We start from the raw sequence: 23,943 nt of genomic DNA on the forward strand, positions 1-23,943 counted from the left end.
TGAGATCTCTAGTTCAATCACCACTTCTGATTTAAAGGAGGAAATAATGGCATTAAAAGTCAGAAGCTATTTGCAGAGTTTCTGATCTCATCTGTCCTGGAGTAGTATGTGATTCTTTATGTACAATAGTTCTGTTTTTCATAACAACGTACAAAGAAGCAGGTTCTGATCTGTTTGACTATTTTAGAATTACTATATAACCTTTTATCATTATTTAGGGATCTTTTCTTACATTTAAATATGCAAAAACAATAGAGAAATTACATTGTTGACTCCCATGAAATAGCATACATTCAATACAATATCATGCTGAAATTTAGGGATTTGTGTGTTAGTTTCTACCGTATGTGTATGTGTTGTAGCCTTAATGAAAATACCCCTACGTGATTAAAAAGAATATCTAATTTTTGTTACCATCTTGTATGCAAGGCTCTAGGATCTCTTTCCTGTTTCTGTTTTAGGATCTCTACTTCCCACACTTGCTAACTCAGTTTGCATCATTTTTCTCATGTGCGTGGGGTATGAGTCCTACCAGGTTAGCATTCTGACAGCTAGAAGACTAATCACTATGTAACACATCCATACTTTTCTTGCCTCATAATTAAGATCCGTATTTTTTGAGATTCATGGAACCTCAAGACCCCTCAAATGCCAAGTAACATTAAATATCTCTGTGTTCTTCTTTCCCAGTGTTATGGGCTGAATTGTGTGTGTCCCCCAAGTTCATAACCCCCTGTACCTATATTTGTGACTACATTTGGAGATAGGATTCTTACAGAGGTCATTGGTTAAAATGAGATCATTAAGGTGAGCTCTAATTCATATGACTAATGTCCTTATTGGGAGAGGAAATTTGGTCACTGACACATACAGAGGAAAGATGATGTGAAGACAAAGAGAGATAGTCATCAACAGAGGCCTAGAACAGATCCTTTCCTCGTGGCCCTCAGAAGGAACCAATCCTGCAGACACCCTAATCTCGCACTTTTAGTCTCCAGGCCTGTAAGAAAATAAATTTATGTTGCTTAAGCCACTCAGACTGGGGTACCTTGTTATGGTAGCCTTTACAAACAATGCGCTTACCAGAGGAGGAGAGCGCAGGAAGTCTTAAGATGCCAAAAAGGACAGATTGTAAAACAGTAGGAAATGGGGAAGTTCATTAAGATGACAAGTGGGAGCCAACAGGTTACATAAGAGTACAACTGTTATGCACTCCCCATAAAGGAAAGGATTAATTTTAGCTTCTGCTGGACCGTGATTAAAGAAAATTACCTCTTCTACACCAGGTTTAAAAAACAAAAACAAAAACAGAACACTGAGACATATGAAGATAGAAAATAGTAAAGAGAAACCTGCCATATTGAAAGTATATTAGTGTATTCAGTTAAAATAAGTAGTCCTAACATTTGAATATATAAGGTACAATACAAAGATGTAAGCCTTTCAAGCTACACCTTGGCAAATTCTAGGATTCCTTTATAATGCTGGGGAGGGGGGGAGATCTCACTTACTGGCTTACTCACTAGAAAATGGTAGTAAAAACAGTCCTTAAGATAATTGTAGCACAGTGCAATTTAGGTTGATAAGAAATAGATTGTAATTAAATTTATAGTATCACTGATAATGGATTTTCCCAATATACTTCTTTAATACTTATAAATTTCCTTCTAATAAACACTGATATATAAGTGGCAAATTGAAACAAGTCATTAAGCAGTTGTGATCCACTATTTACTCATTGTAAAACGGAAAAATATATAGGTTATAAAAACACAAATATCTGAAAAAACAAGATTGAACTTTTTATCTTCTCTGATAGAAGCCATCAGAAATGGCACAATCAAGAGCATACAGTATGTAAGTGACTATTTTTGCTCTGATCATCCTCATTGCATCATCCTGCTCACAAAGGGAGAGAAATGCACCATGTAATGTTTCACAAAGAGAAAGCCTTTTTCTGTCTTTCATGTCATAGAGAAGATTGAACTCTCTTCACTGCACATTGTGCTTTTGTCTTAAATGTTAAGACACAAAAACCCTCCCCTTGCTTTTTTATCCAGGAGCCAGAATATTGAGTTGATTACCCTGCAAGCACACTCTTTGCCAAGGTTTACCATTATTTTTCATTAGTTTCAATTCTAGAGGGAAGGAGATAGAGCCTATATAGATGATGGATGGGGTTAAGGCCCAAGGACTAACACAGTTGTATAAGTAGCTACTGCTGGGTGATCTATGGACACATTGGAGTAATACGTGCTAAAAGTGAGGAGGCAGCATGGAGCAGTTGGCATGACCACATGCAGCCTAAATTACATCATTCATTTAATAGGTCTAACATATGGCAGTTATTATATCTCCACAACAAATGTAAGACTAACCAACATTCTGATCGAAAAGCAGCTTCCATTCTTAATTTTTTAATAAAAGGCCTCCGTCCAAGATGCTGCCAATTCCAACACAATAATCACATACTATTATATTTCTAAATGTGATAATAATAATATGGACTTTGACAAGAAATTAACTGTTCCACAGGATAATATATAAAGCATTAAATTTTCTTGCTTTTGTCTTTTACAAATTTTTAAAGGAGCTGAATAGGGATCCAATTGGGTAATTAATGATTTTTAAGTAGCAACTGAATTCTGTAATATATATCAGCTCATAATTATTTTCAGAATAAAAGATACAAATGCTCTATTTTGAAGTTGACCTTTGTTTAAAGCAGGTGAAACATTATCTTCAGTTATGTCATTTTCCAATTAATCTCATTTTTTTGTGTTGCAAAAAACATAGGAGAAAGCTCCAGTGATGTTTTGGAGACCTAATTTTGCCCTTGTTCTACACAGTCTTCAAAGAGTTACCTAATCAGGAAAAGAGAGAGAGAGTAAATGAGCAAGATATAACCACTTTTGCTGCATAATCTTTGGAAATTGTCTTTGTCATACTTATATGTAAAAAAAAAAAAAACACTCCTCTACCAGCTCTTTGGTGAGCTACCTTAAAATTCCAGGTCCCCTGGGAACACCCCAGAAGGAAAGGGCTAGGATTGATCGATAAATACAAAACAACTTTGCACCAAAATACAAACAGGGACCCAAAAGTGAGTTCATTCCTCATTGCCCACCTCTGAATTCTATGCTTCATCGATGTGCAATTCTCCCTCATCCCTATAATTTAATTCCATCCAGCTGACTTCTCTCTCCCATCCTACCTCCTTTTTACCAATTGTCTAAAGATTTATAATGCACGCTACAGAATATCATTCTTCTACCCAGAAATATCCAACATTTTAAACTTTTTTAAGGATGTTATTTCTCTACCCAATATCCATTTACCTTTTTCCAAATGGCATTATCCCCATTTTTCTCTGGAAACCAACTTCTTCCCCATTCTGTCCAAGTGCTTAGAGTGGAGTTAACTCAACTCAGGAGTGTGCTAGAAGTAAAGAGCAATCCATCAAAGAACTACATTCTACCATATAAAACAATTTAGTAACGTACACTCTTTGTGTTAATGATGAGTTTAGAATGGACATGTGAGCCCATCAGAGCCAATGAGATACAAGGAGCTATTCTGGAATGTATAAACCTTTGTGTTCCTTTTTTTTTTTTTTTTTTTTTTAATCTTTTGTCCTTTGTAGCAAGCCTTTAAGCTTCTCTGAGCCTTATTATTGTTCCAGTACCTAGTATTAGAGTGAGACTAGAGAGGTATCAGGGCCTCAAACAGAGTTTGACCTTGTGGTTCATCAAGGCAGCTGGGCACCAACAGCTTCACATAGATGCCTGTGTCCTAGCATGGTATATAAGCACAAAACGCTCTTATATCCTCTAGCCTGACAAAGAAGGAGAGGCGAGAGAGCTATCTGACCCAGAAGGGGCCATGAAGACTGCTCAGTGTAAAGAACTGAGAGGATATTAGGACAGGCGTGAGAAGATTCAGTCTAGAGATGCCAGTATGAGAAGCTGGTGCACAGGAATATAGGCATCGCACAGCCATTCCTCTCGCTGTATTCGGGCCCCAGGGCTTAGAGACCCCCTTTGAGGCTCGACTGGTTCCCCTTCTTCCTCCTCAACCCAAAAAATCTTGCTCTAACTGTGGGGGAAGCCCTGTTCTCTTCCTCCCGCTTCTTCTAAATATTTTAGCCATTCCCAAAATACTCTTAGCTCCCGGAGGACTCCAGGTTTTGGAACACAGCTCTGGAGAGGATCTTCCTATACTGTCACTTCCCTTCCCTGAGTGCTGATCTCAGATCTGACCATCTGCTCCAATGGAGACCGGAGAGAAGTGCCAAAATAAATATACTAATTAATCTCAAAGATATTATTCAATCATATTCTCCTCCTGAATTAAATATTTGCATCCCTGCAAAGAAAATGTACTCTATACTCAGGTATTACTCCTCATCCTTCCCTTCCACATTTTGCCATGAGGACACTGAGGCCCAGAGAGCTGAAGTGTTCACAGTTACTTCAAAAGGATAGAGCAGTAGTAAAGAACATAAACTGAATCAACTACCAGAGTTAAGTCCTGGCTCCACTACTGACTAGTTATGTGCCCTCAGCCAAGTTCCTTCCTCTCCATGGCCTCTACCCTGTTTCCCCGGAAATAAGACAGTGTCTTATATTAATTTTTGCTCCCAAAGATGCGCTAGATCTTATTTTCAGGGGATGTCTTATTTTTCCATGCGCTAGGTCTTATTTTCGGAGGATGTCTTATTTTTGGGAAAACACGGTATCTTTTCCTCTATAAAATGAGTAGCATTATAATAGTATCTGCCTCGCAGAGGTGTTGTGATGAAATGTGAGAGTATTTAGAGCCTCAAGCAGTAGCTAGCACACAGTGAATGTTCTATATATTATTGGTTTTTATTTGTCCAAAAACATGAGCCAACTATTAGCAGAGCTGGTGCTCACTCCTCTCATTGGGCCATCAACACAGGGTCTGGACAATAGCAAACAGTCAATATACCAGTATGTTTATTGGATGAGTACAGATGTGTCCACAGGGCAGAAACTCACATGTGTAGGAAATTCAGTGACAATAATGGTGAATCAAGTAGGTCCTTGCTAAAATAATTATTTACTTAGGAAAATATTCAGAATAGATTTCTAAGTATTCCACAAATTTGGTACCAATGGTGTTAAATATATATACATATAACGTAAGTATAAAACAATGTAGAAATCTTAGGCATCAAAATATTGACACTATGGCTGGCCAATGTTGCTCAGTGGTTGGACATTGACCCATGAACCAGGACATCATAGTTCAATTCCTGGTCAGGGAACATGCTCGGGTTAGGGCTTGATTCTCAGTAGGGGGCATGCAAAAGGCAGTTGATCAATGATTTTTCTCTCGTCATTGATGTTTCCATCTCTATCCCTCTCCCTTCCTCTCTGAAATCATAAATTTTCTAAATGTTAACATTATGATATATATAATTTGGAGTAGCTTTTGTTGTTTTCTTTTGGGCTTTTCTTCATTTTCAAGTGTTCTGCAGGGAGCATGCACTTTTTTTAATTAAACAAAAAAAACAATTTTATTTCAAAGTTGATGGACCTAATTTAAAGACAAGTTGAATACAAATGGAAGAATTATTGGTATTATCCTTTTTCAGTAATTCTTCATAATTCCCCAATTTTATAATGCAATTTTTATTGAATTCAATGTGAATAACTCAGGATTATAAAAGTAATTACATTTAGGTTCAATTATATTGACTAATTGTCCCACTTCGGCTCACATGACACCTGGTGGAAGTGGTGGTTGGGCCTAAATGGTCTCTAAGTGCACAGGTGCTATCACCCATAGATGCCTCACCCATATTCCCCACTACATGTGTTAACATTAGGCAAAGGTGGGTGAAGCATATATGGAACTTGCTATGCTCTTTGCAAATTTCCTATACATATTAAATTAATCCAAAACACAAAGTGCATTTAAAAAGTTGACATATTTAAACAAAGTTGGCTTATGATATAAAATTCAGAGATTGAAACAATTAAAAAGCATCCACAGATATTCTTTTGAAGACAGCAAAGTTGGTGGCAGTGATTACCTATACGTTTGTAAAAAAATAAAAGAGAGAGAGAGAGAGAAAACAATAATACACTTATATTAATAACAGTACTTTAGAAGAAACTTGGATTACATTTTCTTTTTGTAAACGTGTCTAAGTCTCCAATGGTAGTAAACTGCCCTGATCTTTCAAATGCCTTCAACCAGAACTTGGAGGTGAGGAATGTGAAATTGCTTTCATATTTGGTTACTTTTCCTCTTTTTTTTAATTACAGATTTAGAAGGAGGTCGGTGAATCACTGCAAAAAAATATATTATTCAGATTCAACAACCCTTTGATTTTCTTTGAGTACTTGCCATGTCACAGTAAAATTCCAAATGCTATAAAATTTGCTCTAATTTATTCAATGCTTTGAACAAATGTAAGATAAATTATCCCAATGGCTGTTTCTTCCTCTGTATTTATCAACAAAGGCATTCCTGCTGCTAAACCTGTGATTTAAAAGCTTAAAATGATTTTGTGGAATTTCCCTAGCTACATTTTTTTTAAGGGGGACAGGGAATCTCCTTTCTGAGATACATTCCTATCTAATGGACATGATCTATTTTAATTTCCTTAGGTTATTTTCCTTAATATTATAAAATGGGATCTATTATCTCAAATGGCTCATGCTAAAAGTGATTTAGATTTATACAGACTTTGCACTTGTATGGTTAGAACTCTGCACATGTTTGGTGTAGGGGAAAGGGTTTGCAGTCAGATGACAGTCAGATAACAGGCAGAATATCATAGACATGGAGTACAAGAGTGTCAGGTGCCATAGTCCTGGGACAGCTTTGCCGGCTGGACAAACTTTTTTGACTGAGGCAGAATGGTCACTCTCTTTCTAAAGTCATCCAGTGCCAGAAGGAAAAGAGAGGCCATTGATCCTCCATTCCAAGGTTTTCTGCGATTTTTAACACACAATGCACAAACCTTCTTAAAATCACTCATGTAGAAAGGTCATCAGGGAGAGTGTGATCCTTGTATCATTCCCTCTGAGGAGAACACCCCACAGTTCTCATACCCAACTTTCCCTGATCCTAAAATCAGAACCTATTCTGATGTTTAAAGTGGCATATTTACCAACCAGTGCCACAGTGCACGGATTCGTGCACATTGAAAGGAAAATAATTAGAAGGTGGCTAGTGGGGCAAGACTGGGCGAGACAGGCAGGACAATACCCTGGAGCCAACCTCCCACAGTCCCTCCCCAGCTGACCACACGTAGGGTGGCTCCTCGGTTCAAAGGGCATCTGCAGAGTGAGAGGGGTCCCTCTGGCAGGTGGGATCCCATGCCTGGCCTGCAGAGATCGGGCCAAAACTGGCTTTCTGACATCCCCCAAGGGGTCCCAGATTAGGAAAGGGTGGTTCTCGAGTGACACACCCTGAATTGGGCTCCCTCCTCTCTGGTTCCAGGGTGTGTCACCCAAGAATTGCCGCTGTCAAGTCACCACAGCTCAGCAGCTCCTGCATTGAGCATTTGCCCCTGGTGGCCAGTGCACGTCATACCTACCAGCTGGTAGAACTGTGTTGTTTAGCCTTTTATATATATACTAGAGGCCTGGTGTACAACATTTGTGCACTGGGGGTGGGGGGGACTTCAGTCTGGCCTGCACCTCTTGCAGTCTGGGACCCCTCGGAAGATGTCCTGTACTCACCAGCCATGAGCCTGGCTTCTGGCTGAGCAGTGCTCCCCTGTGGAAGGCACTGACCACCAGAGGGCAGCTCCTGCATTGATCATCTGCCCCATGGTGGTCAGTGCGTGTCATAGTGATTGGTCATTCAATCAACTGGTTGTAATGGTCACATTTTAACTGAAATGCACACCTTTTATATATATAGATGGATGTAATGAAAAGAAAGAGAAGCTATCAGACACTATGATATTGAAAAACTAAGCATCACCTCTTCTCTAATAGCCTCCTTCACTTGCTAATCCACAGATGTCCTCCTACTTGCCCTCCTTCACTTCCTCCTGAAGACACACACAACACACACCCACGGCCTTTTCTCATGCTTATTCCCAAATGCGAGTTCCAGTCATCCCATCTCAGACCGAATCATCTCTGAGATGTTCCCAAGTGTTCATTTCTACATGCCTGGTGTTACCTTCTAAAAGAGGCTTTTATTTCTGTTCCTGGCAGTTGTCTCCTTCTGTTTTCTATCATCTGTTTCTTTCTATAACCTCCTAACATTCCTTTCCTCACAGTAACCATGCATTTTAATCACTGAATTTTGTGAGGTAAAGTCTATGTGACCAGCCCTCATACCAACATCCTTACATTTTTTGTGTTAAGGTTGTTCTAGAGGAACAGGTGTAACACTTAGATTTTAGGCTAAGCATGCAAAGAAGCTGTGAACTAGGTTATTTTAGCAGAGGCACACCTGGGGTATCTGAGACTTCAGTGCAGTTCCAGGCTCTGTGTGCAATGTCTCTGCTCCCCACATTCACTTCTTCCCTAAATCTTTGGGAAGAGCTACCTCTGAACTATGCATAGGGCCTTTCACTCCAGGCTTTAAGATTCTTTAATTCAAAAAAACTGCCATTGTCACTACTTAGCATCCTACAGGATTGAGGTCCACTGTCTCTTTCTTCTGTTTGTTGACAACCTTCTTCCAAGTTTACAGCTCTCACCATCTTCCAGCTTCCCATTTGCCTGAACACTCTGCTCCACCTCTACCTCTAAAGTATAATTTAAGAATTTACTATACACAAGTTTTCTTATCTATTCTCCTGAAATAACATCTGGTGTTTCAAATCTAGCTGTGATGCAAGATGACAATATGAACTTCATTTTCTTGTGGGTATGAATATGAATAAAAATGCTTATAAGCAAAAGTCAAGAATAACCTATTCATAGAAAGTTAAAACCTTTATTATACTAAAGAACTCTTCATAATAACGTAGAAGTCATTCAAAAGTGATCTAAGAATTGGAATTTAGGAATTAATTATGTCGTGACATCTGGACTGCATAGATCAGTCAGCAAAACTAGAAAGAAATGTTGAAAGAGAAAACCATGACCACCAAAGTCTTTCCTCTGTTTATCATCTAAGAAACAGCTTCTCAGTCTTATAATGATATAGAATCATTAGTAACAAATGCGGTAAGTTTTGGTAACTCTCTGAGGCAGGCCAGTAAGCCAGGACAAGTGGAATAGGGAAACTGAGACGGATAGTTAAACAGTGGTTGAGTGTTGACCAATGAACCAGGAGATCTTGGTTTGATTCCTGATCAGGGCACATGCCTGGGGTGCAGGCTCAGGAGCATGCAGGAGGCAGCTAATCAATGATTCTCTCTCATCACTGATGTTTCTGTCTCTTTCTCCCTTCCTCTCTGAAATCAATAAAAAATATATATTAAAAAAAGAAGAAGAGGAAATGTGCTGGTTTGCAAAAATAAGACTACTAGAATCCTAGAATAGAGTAAATTATGCTATTGCACCCTCCAATTTATTACAGGTCCAGTTGCCCCTCATTGTCACTGGACTTGGAGTCCATGGTCCGGTAAGGCAGAAAACAAACTGCCCCCAGAAACGGAGTTCAGGGTTCTTTGCTTACTTCCCTTTTCCTAATCACCCTACATAACATGCTTATATGGAACACATAATATGGAGCAGCCCTGGGAACATAAAAGAAATTAAAGTGATAGACATTTTTTTTTAAGGAAAGGCACTTTATTATACTTGACTTGCCATTGCCTGACCAACATACAAATACTCTCACTGCATTCTAGCAGGGTTTTTGGTGTTCTGGATACTGAGATTTTAGAGGCTTAAGTTGCATTGGCTGAATTTATACCTAAGCTTTAAAGATGAAGTCTCTTGTGAGTTGAATCACAGGATTGTGTAGATAAAAGAAAACTTTGTGATCATTTAAATCTAACTTGGATGAAAATAGCAAAGACATTTCAAGTTTTAGGCTTTGGGGCCATGGGTACTGCAAATGCTGCTACAGCTGTTGCCGTTCAGATACAGAAGCTGTGGGTATAAACAGGCACTCCAAGCACAGAGCTGGATCTGGAGACCCTTTACTCAGTATCACCGCAGACTGAATGTCTCACAAAAGTTAAAACTATCAATAATAAATATACAAGCTAGCATAACTTACAACAAACTTATTGCTTAGGAGATAATCCAGAAATTAGGCATTCCAGCAGAGAATAGAACAGACTTAAATGTATGCTACCCACTCATTATGTCTACTGTATGACATTGTAATCAGTGTCTTATTTTTATTTTAACTGAAATGCACACCTTGCTGTATAATTTTAAATACCTAAGCTGGTTAAAGGACTGCTTTGATTGTTGCCAACTCTTCCCAGGGCAGGTCAGAGACTCTAAGTGGAATTTACAGATAATCACATTACCTTTGATAGTTGTGTTATAAGAGACCTAAAATTCAAGGACAAACTAAGTCTATTTTTGTTGCATACATGAGTAAGAAAAGGCAGAACTGTCTCATGAATTCCAAGAGGTTGGAGGAATTCTTTAATATTTAATTGATCATCCATTTTACCTCCTTAAATTTAGTTTGTCTGTGACTTTTTTAATCTGTAAAAAAATCACATGTAGACTGAATCAGCAGAACATGGCAAGACTTAAAATACATGTGCTCAAAATGTCATATCTTACTAAAGCTTGTCTGTATAAAGTTTATCGGAGAGGGACACAAAAGATAACCTTAATATCATATTTTGGTACAAAACATAATCAGTATGCCAATAGAAAGAAAACATCAAAGTTTAGTTAATTAAATCTTTTCTAGAAAAAAATTCTGGCTATAAATATTTATAAATACTAAATTTATATATAGACTCTGTGTGTGTGAATGTGCACGCACATGTGCCAAATCTTGATTATGAAGAAAATGGAAATGATACTACAGACCTACAGGGGGAGAAACTTGGGACCAAAGAGGCAGGGAGACCTGCCACTGGCACTGTCCTTTGGTGACAAAGCTGCATCTACAATCCCTCCTTCCATGGCTCTGGCATTCACTCATAGCTGAAGCCAGTCTATCTACCCATTGAGCTGGTCTCCACAGGATGTAAGTGGAAAGAAGTTTTATTCTCTCTGCCCTTTTAAGTAGCAACAATAGTCATACTTGAGTATTTTTAGGCTTTTTATTATTATTATTACTTGAGCATTTTAAATTGCCTTTTGTGTAATGGTAAGATATGTACACATATAATACCTTAATAAAAATAAATAAATAAATAAATAAATAAATAAATAAATAAATAAATTGCCTTTTGTTTACTGTCAAAATTACAAAATATTATCCAATTTAAATTGGCTCTCCTGAACTATCTCCCTGATGTGCAGCCAGGGCTGTGGAGTTAGGTGCTTCTTCCATTCTTGTTCCACCTCTGCCCATGATCATACAGTGAATAAGCAGCAGAAGTAGGATTTTAATCTCTTCTCATTGGCCTCCAGCCATGGCCTGTTCATAGTCTCCTCCCTCAGCCCCTGGTTGCTGTCAGTGCACCCATGCAGGCAACCCTGCTGGGCAATGACTCTGTAAGATGGCCCACTTCTGGTCCAGGGGAGGGGAGATGCATGCTTCTGCTCTGTTCCTTCTACGGGAGTAGAGTCTGTTACCATCATAGCCCTCTCTCTCCTTTGAGCTACCGCCAGGCAGGCATGGCTCCAGCCACAGTCTCTCTTAGTGGGTATCACCATTCTTGAGTCTACCAAACACCAGGGCATACACATCAAGTTCTCCCAGCCATTCCCATGGAGGGCGGGTATCTCATAGCACACCGATGACTGTCACAGTCTTTACCATCTCTTTAACTTCCAACCCCAGAGGCAAGCAATGACTGGTTGTCTAATCATTTCACATGAACTGCTTAGGTAATCTCTTTCAAATTTAGAAGTCCTTGGTACCTATTGTGTTTATCTTGGCATTGGGGCTTTGGCCATATCTCTTAGACAATAGGAATAAAGGTCACATTTAGCCCATCCAGTGTGGCTTGGGGGTTGAGCATCAACCTATGAACCAGGTTCTCTCCCCAGTCAGGGCACATGCCTGGGATGGGGGCTTCATCCTCAGCTGATCAATGATTCTCATCATTGATGTTTCTCTCTCTCCCTATCTCTCTTCCTCTCTGAAACCAATAAAAATATATCTTTGTAAAAAAGAATTACTTAAAATACATAAATAAAAGTCACATTTAAAATCCTGTTACTGTCTCTGCTAAGTAAAAACACTGAAACAGAAAAAAATAAAAGCCTACTAGGATTCTTGGGATAAATTAATATTGAGAGATTTTTCAAAAATATATTTTCTTAAGAATTCCTGATAGCTTTATAATGGATTAATACAATAACCATAAACTTTCAGAATCAGAAGGACTGTTAAATTCATTCAAGTATTTATCAGTTGTGAAGACATTTTTTCCAAGTTTTTAGCTGCCCATCTTGAACAACCTAGCGATGGAAAAATCACCATCTCCTGAAACAGTTTGTTCCCATCTGGGATTGCTTCCACAATCAGGAAGTCATTATATGAAACTCAAAACTGTCTTTTTAAGGCTTTCACACCCCTGATCTTAATTTGATCCCTTGGGATCACACAGAACAAGTCTAATCCCTCTCTCACGTGAAAGACTTCCAAATATGTGAAGCCCGCATCTTCTGATTCTGCCTTTTCTAATACCAATTCCTTCAGCTTCTATTGCTCTTGCTCTCTTGCTTGTCTCTTTCCTGAAACAGTCCCTATGCTCTACTTGAGGTATAGCATTGAGAATTAAGAGAGGGTGGGCCATTGGCCCAACCAGTAGAAGTGACACCTCCACACGTTTTGATTACATAATGAAATCTTAGTTAACATTTACTCTGCTGATAGCCATGGTACACAGCTGATTTATACTATATTCACTGCCAACAATATACTCTAAGTCTTTTCCAGATGTGCCACAGCTAAGATATGACTTCCCCTGTACATATGCTGTTGATTTTAGGATGTAAGCAGTGGCCTTTATATATGTTCTTTTTTAAAAAAAAAAATCAAACTTCTGAGACCAAGTTTAACTAGCCTAAGACTTTAGAACTCTGATTGGACCATTTAATGTACTCTATTTAATGTCATATCGTCTCAAATCTTATAAGAGTGTCTTCATCATCTTCATCCACATCACCAATAAAAAGGATCAAAGAAAAAAGAATGAAGACATTTCTAGAACATCTCTTCATTTGACATCAACCAATTAAATAGCATCCCCTTGGTAGCTATTCTAGTACTTATCAATATGCATAATGACACTTACATCTCAGTCAGCCAGAGGTGTAGTATGAGTCTTGGCCAGATGCCTTGTTCAAATTCAGATTTCAAGGTTCTCCACCCTTTCCAGCTCCAGAAGTCTGGACACCTTGTTAAAAAAAAATTAAAAAGCAACGTTTGCTGTGATGGCTGTTAAACCCTGACTTCTCATGAATAAGTGATGTTACTCCTTAGGACTCACTAGTCATTGACTTGATAGTACTTTGCAGAACTGAGACCAAGTTCATGATTACAGACCAGAGTGTTTTGAAATTATTTCTCTCCTTTTTTGAAAGTTTAAAGGGTCGGAATTCTCAAACGTCTCCTGTCTTTTAGCCCTTCTTGGGCTCTTCGTGTTTTCTCAGATCCCTGAGAGAGGCTCTATGTGCTCAATTTCAAGTTCCCTCAGTTCTAGGGAATTAATGTATTCAGCTGAGAGACTTCATATCTCTCATGGAGCTGCTGAGAATTCTCTCTGAGTAGTTAAAACAAATATAACACTAATACAACTAAAGTCACTCATTAGAAACCCAGGATTTGGGTTTCGTGCTGTTGAGCTATTCTGTGCCGCCAGGAGCACTTGTCTCACTGAACGTCCTCCAACACCGTCTGCTCCTCCAAAGAAAGGCTCCAGCACCATGTGAACGAGATCAGTTGCTGATATGGAAACAGATGTTTCTAAAAATACCATTGGAAATGTATGGACATGAAACACATGCCACATATATTTAGGTCATAAAAATAAAAAGTTATATTTTTTATCTAGCAACTACCGTATTTTTCGGACCATAAGACGCTCCAGACCATAAGACGCACCAGTTTTTAGAGAAGGGAAATGAAGAAAAAAAGATTCTGAAACAAATAGTGTCCTAAAATATTTTATGTGCATTAAAACCCAACATCACAGTCATAAACACATGTAATCAACCCTGTAAAGTAAACAGCAGCATTTAGAACCATTTTAGAGCCGGGCAAGCACACAGAGACCACACAGAGCCAGGCAAGTAAAAAAACTTTTTTTTTAAAGTATATGTGTAGGCTATATTTGGACCATAAGACGCAGGGACTTTTTCCCCCCACTTCTGGGGGGAAAAAAGTGCGTCTTATGGTCCGAAAAATACGGTAGTTATTTGCAATCAAGTCATACCTGACTTTAAAAAATTAAGACAGATTTAGCTGTCTAGTCCACAAAAGAAGAGTCTATTTATCATTCATCCCTTACAGCTATGTATATGTCCTGGCACACTGGCTCCTTACTAAAGCACCCAGCATTATTTTCCTGATTGGTAGGGCATATAATTCTGGAGGCACAGATGTTTCATTCCTGTCTGACTGGAATATCTAAGATGTTGTTTTGGGTTATTCCCAGTAACATATTAAAACGGGTCTTTCCTAGGCAAGATTTCACACACATACACACACACACACACACACACATCAAAGCCTCACCTCTGAAAAATTATTTAATATAAAACCAGGTCTAAAAAAAAAATACCAATGGAGATGGGGTGATTCTACTCATACATGGCTATTAAATGCTAATTTCATTCCAGTTTAAGTAACTGAATGCCCTTCCAGAAACTACAAGGGTTTTATGCTTAGCTTCCACTGCCATCTGGTGGTTGTACTAACATCAAACAAGGAATTTCTTGAATTAGCATTCATTTAGCAGTCTCTGCAGTATTATATTGACAAGTCAATACTTCATAAGATCTCTAAAATGGTGGTGCAGAAGAGATTTTATATAAAGTCTTTGTTAACCATGACAAACCACATCTCATTCAAACACATCACTTATATATGAACACATTAAGTATAATTATTATTAAATCCATAATGAAAAATTTATAAGAAAAAAATTAAACCAAATCACACCCCAAAATAAGAACAAAATTAAAGAGACAAGGCCTCTCTAAACATAAGCCTGCCTTGTTTTAGTAAAACGACAACAAACAACGTATAAATATCAGAAAAACAAATTGAAAATTTAGGGGTCAAATCAAATTTTGTAACCAATGTGTTACAAAAAATATTTTTCACAAAATTTCTTAAGTATTATTGTAATTTTTCTTGGTATGTTTTAGCAATTATGTTTCTCTTTTGAGAAATTCCTTTTTGTCTTTGGTTCTACTGGCTTATCAGTGTTTAAATGAATTAACATGAATATTTTATTATTAAGGATTATATTTGTTATAATTACATTTATTAAATAATTTTGGACAATTGATACATGGAATTTCTCTGAATTAAAAACAGAAAAGTTTAGCCCTGGCTGGTTTGTCTCAGTGGATGGAGTGTCAGCCTACCCGGGTTCGATCCCAGTCAAGGACATGTGCCTGGATTGCGGTCTCAATCTCCAGTAGGAGGCGTTCAGGAGGCAACAGATCAATGATCATCCCTCATCATTGATGTTTCTATCTCTCTCTCCCTCTCCTTTCCTCTCTGAAATCAATAAAAATTAAAAAATTAAAAAAATTTAAAGACAGGAAAGTTTTTAAGTTTTGGCAAATCCAGGCTATTAATTTTTTCCTTACTCCTTTCACTTTTTTGTTTTTTGAATAAATTTAGTTATTATTTTGAAAGGTAATACTTTCTTATAGTAAAAAGAAAAGTCTCTTTACTACCTCATCATTTATTATAACCAGTTTCTTGCCACTTTCCAGAAAGAGCCATTGATTAAGTTTAGTAAGCTCTTTCCTCAATATATCAAAGAAATATTTTTACTGAGCCTTTCTATCATTTAATTTTGTTCCCATTTAATTCTTTAAACTACATAGTTCTTTACTTTATATCAAGTAAAACTCTTTTTCCAATATGGCATGTACTCTTGCCAGCAACATGTATGAGTTACGCCCTCCGATCTCTGATTTGGGAGGTTTGCTTTAAGACATATGAAGACTATACACATAGAGCTAGCCGGTTTGGCTAGTGGATAGAGCGTAGGCCTACGGACCAAAGGGTCCGTGTTTGATTTGATTCTGGTCAAGAGCAGATACTTTGGTTGCAGGCTCCTCCCTGGCCCAGGCCCTGGTCAGGTTTCCGACAGGAGGCAATCAATTGATGTGTCTCTTTCACATCGATGTTTCTATCTTTCCCTTTGTCTCCCACTCTCCCTAAAAATCACTGAGAAAATATACTCAGGTGAGGATTAACTAAAAAAAAAAAAAAAAAAAAAAAAAGACACATATAATAAGAACCATTTATGAGATGTATTTTCCACTGCATTGCTAGCTGAATGCCTATGCCAGTGGTCAGCTAACCGCAGCTCACGAGCCACATGTGGCTCTTTGGTCCCTTGAGTGTGACTCTTCCACAAAATACCACATGCAGGCGCACACATACAGTGCGATTGAAACTTCATGGCCCATGTGCAGAAGTCAGTTTTTGGCCTGGGTGAGCCTATTTTGAAGAAGTGGCGTTAGAACACTCAAGAGGCCAAAGAGCTACATGTGGCTCTTCTTATCAATTTCTTATTCCAAATGAACTTCAGAATAATTTTGTTAGGTTCCTAAAGAATTGGACCAAGTCACTTTAAGAAAAGAACTTTTTGAGAATTACTCTAAATCTTAAATTATTTTGGGAAGAATCATTACCTTTATACAGAGATTTTTAGTAGAAAGAGCAGGATTACTGATAAGCCCTGCCAAGTTCTTAAACTGGTGGTTTTTTAAGTAACAAAATGATGGAAAAACTCAAAGGCTGTTTTGTGCTTGCAGTGTGGCAGGAGAGATATGCAGAGCAATCCCCTAATTCAGAATAATTAAAAATGCTGGATAAAATATTTTAAAATATCATTCTAAATGCATTACTGAATTGGTTGAAAAATTGGAGAAGTCCTCAAAGGCCACAAATAAAAGATAGCATGAGTCCAAAGCAAGCTCTGACATTGGCGGGGACACCTTCCTATCCCTGCTGACTCAGCGCACAGGCTGTATAGGGCCCAGTAGGAGTTAGGAGATAAGACATGAGGCCTGAGCACGGTAGAACTAATGACCTGGGTATAAAGTTATTTCCCCTGAAGGTCACATCCTCACAGAAGTGATTGCAGGTGAAGGGGGTAGTGTCACCCTATAGAGAAAAACAGTAGAGATAATTAGCCTGCGTACTCTTATGAAGAAGGATAAAACAGGGGGAAAAGGTTTTCCTTGAAAATTACAAATGTAAGTCCTTCATCTAGGACAAGGTACATCCTCTCCTATGTGGAGTAGATAGGATGGCTGACAGTGTTCCCAGGGCAGTGGTACACCAAGTGTCCGGGTATAATAAATTTACACCTTTGTAGGGGAGGGAACAGACCCAAATGGTTACAATTTAATTTCCAAAGAGCATATGTTCACTTCGTTTGCTGGCCAGGCCTAGGGATCGCACCCATGCACAAATTTCTGTACCAGGTCTCTAGTCCTATATAATAAAGAGATGATAATCAAATTAAACCTCACACCCTCACAAGATGGCTGCCTATAACCAGACCAGCAGGGGAGTTAGTGAGGGACAACCAAACAACTGAACAAGCAGGCTGCATGGGGCAACCAGGCCAGTGGAGGGGCCATGAGGGCGACTAGGCCAGCGGGGGGGTGGGGGGGGCAGTTGGGGGCAATTAGGCTGGCAGGGGGGCCAGTGAGGGGCAACTAGGCTGGCGGGGGGGGGGGGGGGGTGCAGTTGGGGGCAACCAGGCCAGCAGGGCTGGGCAGTTAGGGGCAATCAGTGAGGGGTGATCAGGTCAGCAGGCAGGTGAGAGATTAGGAGCCAGCTGTTCAGGATTGTGAGAGGAATGGCCAACTGCCTGACTGCCAGTTTAGGGATTGGGCCTACACCGGCAGTCGAACATCTTCTGAGGGGTCCCAGATTGAAGAGGGTGTAGGCTGGGATGAGGGGACCTCCCTCTCTCCCCTGTGCACAAATTTCATGCACTATGCCTGTAAAAAATATATATATATATGAAATAAGAGAGGATAAATAACAAAGAGACAAAAGATATCACAAGTAACCTACATCTTTGAAAAAGAAACAAAGAGAAATCCTAGAAAAAGTAATTTCCAATAATGAACATTAAAAACTCAGTGTCAGGGTCTGGTTCAAGACGGCAACATAAGAGGTTCCTCCCATGACACCAAATCTGCAGCTACATATGAAACTATTCCCTCTGATACCTGAATGACCCTATACACTGGGCAAATAAGAAAAAAGCCCACATCAAAATAGGTAGGAGGCAGAGAGAAACAATCCCATATAAGTCTCACTCCCTGTATAGCAACATACAACCAGAAGGGTTCTCACAATTACAAGCTTCTCCCTGAAGAATAAAAATTATAGACCCCAGAGGATTAAAAGAGTAAGTGGATGCTGCACGGACACATTCCCAGGAACAAAGTGGTATTACAATGAAAATACAGAAAAACTTCCTGAATAATCAATGGAAAACTCTCAGGAGAGAACCCTGATACCCGAGGACTGAACGTGGAGAACACATAGAGACTGGTAGGAAGGAAGGAGGCACAAAAGGGCTGGCCTGGCACCCACAGACAGCAACTGAAGTCAGGTGTGGGGGATTGCCGCTGAGAACTCTGGGATCTAATCCCCAAGCTGGGCCCCCCAGCAGAGAGCATCAAAACAGAGGAGGGGCCCTAACAGGTTTGGCTCAGTGGATAGAGTGTTGGCCTGCTGACTCAAGGGTCCCAGGTTTGATTCTGGTCAGGGGCATGTACCTTGGTTGCGGGCACATCCCCAGCAAGGGCCGTGTAGGAGGCAGCTGATAGATGTTTCTCTCTCATTAATTCTCTATCCCTCTTCCTTCCTCTCTGTAAAAAAAACAATAAAATATATTTTTTTTAAAGAAAAACTGAGGAGAGTACCCACATAGCATCTAACTGTGAGAAGCAGTGGGGTGCTGTCTGCCAGGGAGGAACAGCTGAAAATTCAGGCGCCCTCTTAAAGGGCCAAGGGCCAACGCACAGAATTTCCTGTGGAGCCACCTTGTGCTCTGGCAGAGGGAGGGTGGACTGGAGCTGTGAGAGCAGAACTCTCATTTCTTTAGAGGCAGAAAAGACATTTAATAAAAGTTAACATTCACTGATGATTTTAAAATTTTTCTTTTAAACTTAGCAAACCAGAAATATAAATAGAAGAAAACTTCCCTAACTCAATAAACAATAACAAAGGCATAAAAAATGTCAAACACACATGCTGAAACTTTTAAGAGCATTCCTTTAAAATCAAGACACAGGTGTCTATTACTATCACTATATTCAACATTGTTTTAGAGGTCCTATTCTGTACATTCTCACAGAAAGACACACATATAGGTGTAAGAATTGGAAAGGAATAAATAAATCTTCTACGGATGATGCAATTATTTAAGGTGAAAAACCCCTTAAAATCTACAAATTGTTTTAAGTTATAAAAAGTAATCACATTATTTAATATCAGCTGGATATTAAATTGGATCCCTAGCACCCACCATAAACAAAAGACAACCCCACATGAATTAAGTACTTAAAATGAAGTAAATATGCATTGCTTCTCTGCAAAATGTTACTTATGATCCTAATGAGACTATTGGAGTGGGACAAGGAGTTAGGTAAGAAAACACTCACTTCTCAATGTTGGGGACCATTGGGGAACCATTAATCTCCACATCTTACAGAATGTATTAGTTTTCTCTCACCACCATAACAAATTAACACAAACTGAGCTGCTTAAAGAAATACCAGTTTAGCCCAGCCTTTGTGGTTTGGTAGTTGAGCATCAACCTATGAACCAAGAGGTCACTGGTTCCATTCCTAGCAGGGCACGTGCACAGACTGTGGGCTTGATCCCCAGTAGGGCTGTGCAAGAGGCAGCCAATCAATGCTTCTCTCTCATTGATGTTCCTATCTCTCTATCCCTCTCTCTCTAAAATCAATAAAAACGTATAAAAAGCAAACGAACAAAAAACCCACAAGTTTATTATTATATCTTGGTTCTCTAGGTCAGAAGTCTGCCATGAGTCTCACTGGGCTAAAATCCAAGTTCTTTTCTGGAGACTCTAGAGCAGAATCTACTTGTGTGCTCATTTAGGTTGTTGGCAGAATCCAGTTCCATGCATTTGTACAAATGAAAACCCTGTTTCCTTTCTGGCTGTCAAGGGCCATTCCCAGAAGAGGAGGATGTTGGTATTTTTTTGTTTCAAATTCTTCCTTCATCTTCAATGCTAGCAAGTAAGGTTATGTCCCTCTCCTGCTTTCTCTTCTGCCACATCTCTTAGTCTTCTGCCTTCCCTTTCCATTTTTATCTCCTCATAACATGGTCCCTAATATTAAGCACATCTGCAATTCACCTCTTAACCATGTAATGGAACATGTTCACAGGTTCTGGGATTAGGGTGTGGACATCTTTGGGAAACCATTAATCTGCCTGACACAGGGGTGTCGAACTCAATCAGAGAAGGGGCCAAAATCTAAAATCCAGCCTAAATCGAGGGCCGAATGGTTTACTGAACAGTCATAAACTGTCACTGTGATGGAAACGCAGCGGAGTGCAGTGATGACAGTGCGGTGCGGGCCACATTGCAAGGCCTGGCGGGACGGATTTGGCCCGCGGGCCTTGTGTTTGACACATGTGGCTAACATATTGGGAAACTGAGGTTGTTCCATGTTTGCACTAATACTGTATGTAGCTTGGACATCCTTATATATTGCTCCAGCCCCAGCCCCAGCAAGGGTGGAAAGGAGACTAGGTAGAAAATATCCCATATCTTTTCCCCATGTCTTTCTGCTTGCCTTTGCTTAATTATTGAGTTTTCCTTATCAGGATGGGTGAGGCTGAAGCAGACAGGAAGATGAAGAATTTAGAACTGGTTTCCTGACACCAACCCTAATCCAATAATTGGAACACGTGCTTCCCCCTGTTCTTGAATCACCAGAGTTTAGGGAGGATATATAAAGGGGAGAACAAAAAAGAGTAAGGTGGGAGCAAAGATGTCAAGCCATTAAAAACAAAACAAAACAAAACAAAACAAAACAAAACAAAAAAAACTAAAAACTAAAAAACCCCAGCATATTCACTCCTTCCTTAAGAACTCAAGAAGTTTCCATACCTGGGTGGTGGTAAACAAGAGGAAGAGTCTAACTCATGAGAGCCATTTATTGGATGTCACTATGTACTTCACAGTGGTAGATGATTCCACAAACCTTTCTTAACTCTTTAACCTATGTGGTACATGAGTATAGTTATTAGCCTGCAAATGAGGAACCGTGGGCTCAGAGAGGTGCTCATTTACCAAAGAGAACAAGTGTCAGAGACGGATCTAATCCTAGGTCAGCTGATTGCTCCAGCTCAAGGACATGTCCCCTCCTTGTCTTCTCAAGCAAGAAGGCAACATTAAGGTTTGTTATAATCTCCACACTGTACCCTTAAGAATCTTTAAATGACCCTCTTGGAGGTGTTATCCTCCTTTCTCCTGAGTGATTTCCTAATGAAAGTCTTATCAAGTTATTTACCTTCTTGTGATCATTATACATTTACATCTTCTGTGTGCTGTCCCCAAGTTGATGTTGTTTCAGGCTAGCCATTGGGTGCTTACTACTAAATTATGGGACTGAATTTTCTTTCTTTTTTTTCTCCCAGCAGTAAGCTTCAAAGAAACAAAGAAAGGTGCTGGGATGTGATCTCTGAAAGCGTCTTTGCTGGGTCTTACAGGAGCAAGGACACCCAGCTATTACCATGCAGCCTGTCCCACTGTAGTCTCTATCCCTTCAGTGAGTTATGGTTATCAGCAAAACGCCAGTAAATGACCTTCGCTTTGTGTTTGTGGTAATAATTGATCAATTCTAAAATTTCAGCATAAAATCCTAACTCTGTACCACAGATACAATGGTGCTTCTGCCTCTATCTTCTGCTGCATCTCAGGCCACTTGTACTCCTCTGGATGCTCCAGCCACACTGGCCAAGGCCTGCTTCTGAGCCCTTAAAATGTGACCAATGGAAATGAGATGTGCCAGGCCCTAGCCGGTTTGGCCCAGTGGATAGAGCATTGGCCTGTGGATTGAAGGGTCCGTCCCAGGTTTGATTCCATACATGCCTGAGTTGCAGGTTCAATCCCCAATAGGGGGCATGCTGGAGACAGCCAATCAATGATTCATCTCTCATCATTGATGGTTCCATCTCTCTCTCCCTCTCCCTTCTTCTCTAAAATCAATAAAAATATATTTAAAAAAAGAAAGAAATTAGATGTGCTGGGAATATAAACTACACACCAGTCTTCTACGACTTGGTAAAAATAAATGAATAAAAAATATATCACAAATTTTATATTAATTACATGTTGAAACAGTATTTAGCCTGTGTTGAGTAACTATTGAAGTTAATGTTTCTTTTTACTTTTGTATGTAAAATTTCGACCATTTAAAATTACATTTGTGGCCAAAACCAGTTTGGCTCAGTGGATAGAGCATCGGCCTGTGGACTGAAAGGTCCCAGGTTCGATTCCGGTCAAGGGCATGTCACATCCCCAGTAGGGAGTGTGCAAGAGGCAACTGATCAATGATTCTCAACAATGTTTCTATCACTCTCTCTTCCTCTCTGTAAAAAATCAATAAAATATATATATATTTTTAATTACATCTGTGGTTTGTAGGACAGCACTGCTCTATCACCTCGCCCTCCTTTGAGCGCACCACTGTCCAGGCTCCCACTATGGGGACGGGCAGCATCCACGTGTTACCTGTCCAGCGTCCTTCTCGCCCCACTAGCATGTAAGATACAAGCTGTGCCTGTCTCCTTCCACCGGATCCCCAGGCTTTTAGGACACAGTCATACTGAAGCTCAGTAAGGACTTAGTAAACAAGTACTTTTTATGAATGACCTTACTCTTCCTCAGCTGGACACGTGAGCTCTGTCTGTTCTCCCCAGAACACGAGGTCTCCAGTCCTCCGGGCCACACGCGCAGCTCCGCGCTGTCCCTGCGCGCACGGCACTGGGAGGAGAGGTGCGCCCACCCTCCACGCCTCCTTCCCCGCGGAAAGCACGGGGCAGGCACAGCAGAGGGGGCGCAGAAGGGCCCTTTCCGCCTTGGAGACCCGCCTCCCTGTCAATCACGGCGCACTTCTCCCTCCAGCCACAAGGCGGCGTCTCGCGAGCGCTCGTTGGCCGATGGTACAGCCCGATCCCCCCGCCCTGCGGACAGTGGATCCTCTCACAACCCGTTTTCCCCCCCCGCGCCCTGCGTACAGTGGATCCTCCCAGCGGTAGAAAAGCATTGTGGGAAGGCTGCGCGGCCTTTCTGGTCTCCGCGCTCCGGGTGGTGCCCGGGTGTGCGTGCGGCTCCTGCATGGCGGGGCGCGGCGTGTGCGGCCGCTTGGTCGCTGTCGGCCGGGGCGGCATCCGGGACCCTGAGCCCGCTGTCGTCGCGCCGCGGCGCCCCGGCCGATCCCGCGCCCCGAATACGTGGACGGCAGCGCCTGGGCCCGAGTCCGGCCACGTTGCACGCGGGACCCCAGGAGGGCCCGGAGCGGACTTGGGTCTGCGTCCCCACGCCGGGAAATGGGGAGATGGGTTTGAGTGCATTTGAGCTCATTGATCATCGACTGTGTGCCGGGAGTTTTTCATATCAGCGGGGGTTTTTTTTCTGTGAAAGGG

The 23,943-nt window shown here is 40.3% G+C and overlaps 1 long non-coding RNA gene across 1 annotated transcript in view; it reads right to left on the reverse strand.

The window, feature by feature from the left end:
• The window catches only part of LOC118703601, a 42,212-nt gene extending 18,885 nt beyond the window's left edge, over positions 1–23,327 (reverse strand). Inside the window, exons 1-2 of the long non-coding RNA XR_006739801.1 lie at positions 23,176–23,327; positions 13,337–13,438 (exon numbers count right to left, since the gene is read on the reverse strand). This is a non-coding gene — a long non-coding RNA (uncharacterized LOC118703601). The remainder of the gene's footprint in view (positions 1–13,336; positions 13,439–23,175) is intronic.
• Positions 23,328–23,943: the final 616 nt, after the last annotated feature.

The sequence above is a fragment of the Pipistrellus kuhlii genome, unplaced genomic scaffold, assembly GCF_014108245.1.
Source record: "Pipistrellus kuhlii isolate mPipKuh1 unplaced genomic scaffold, mPipKuh1.p scaffold_m20_p_4, whole genome shotgun sequence".
Taxonomy (NCBI): domain Eukaryota; kingdom Metazoa; phylum Chordata; class Mammalia; order Chiroptera; family Vespertilionidae; genus Pipistrellus; species Pipistrellus kuhlii.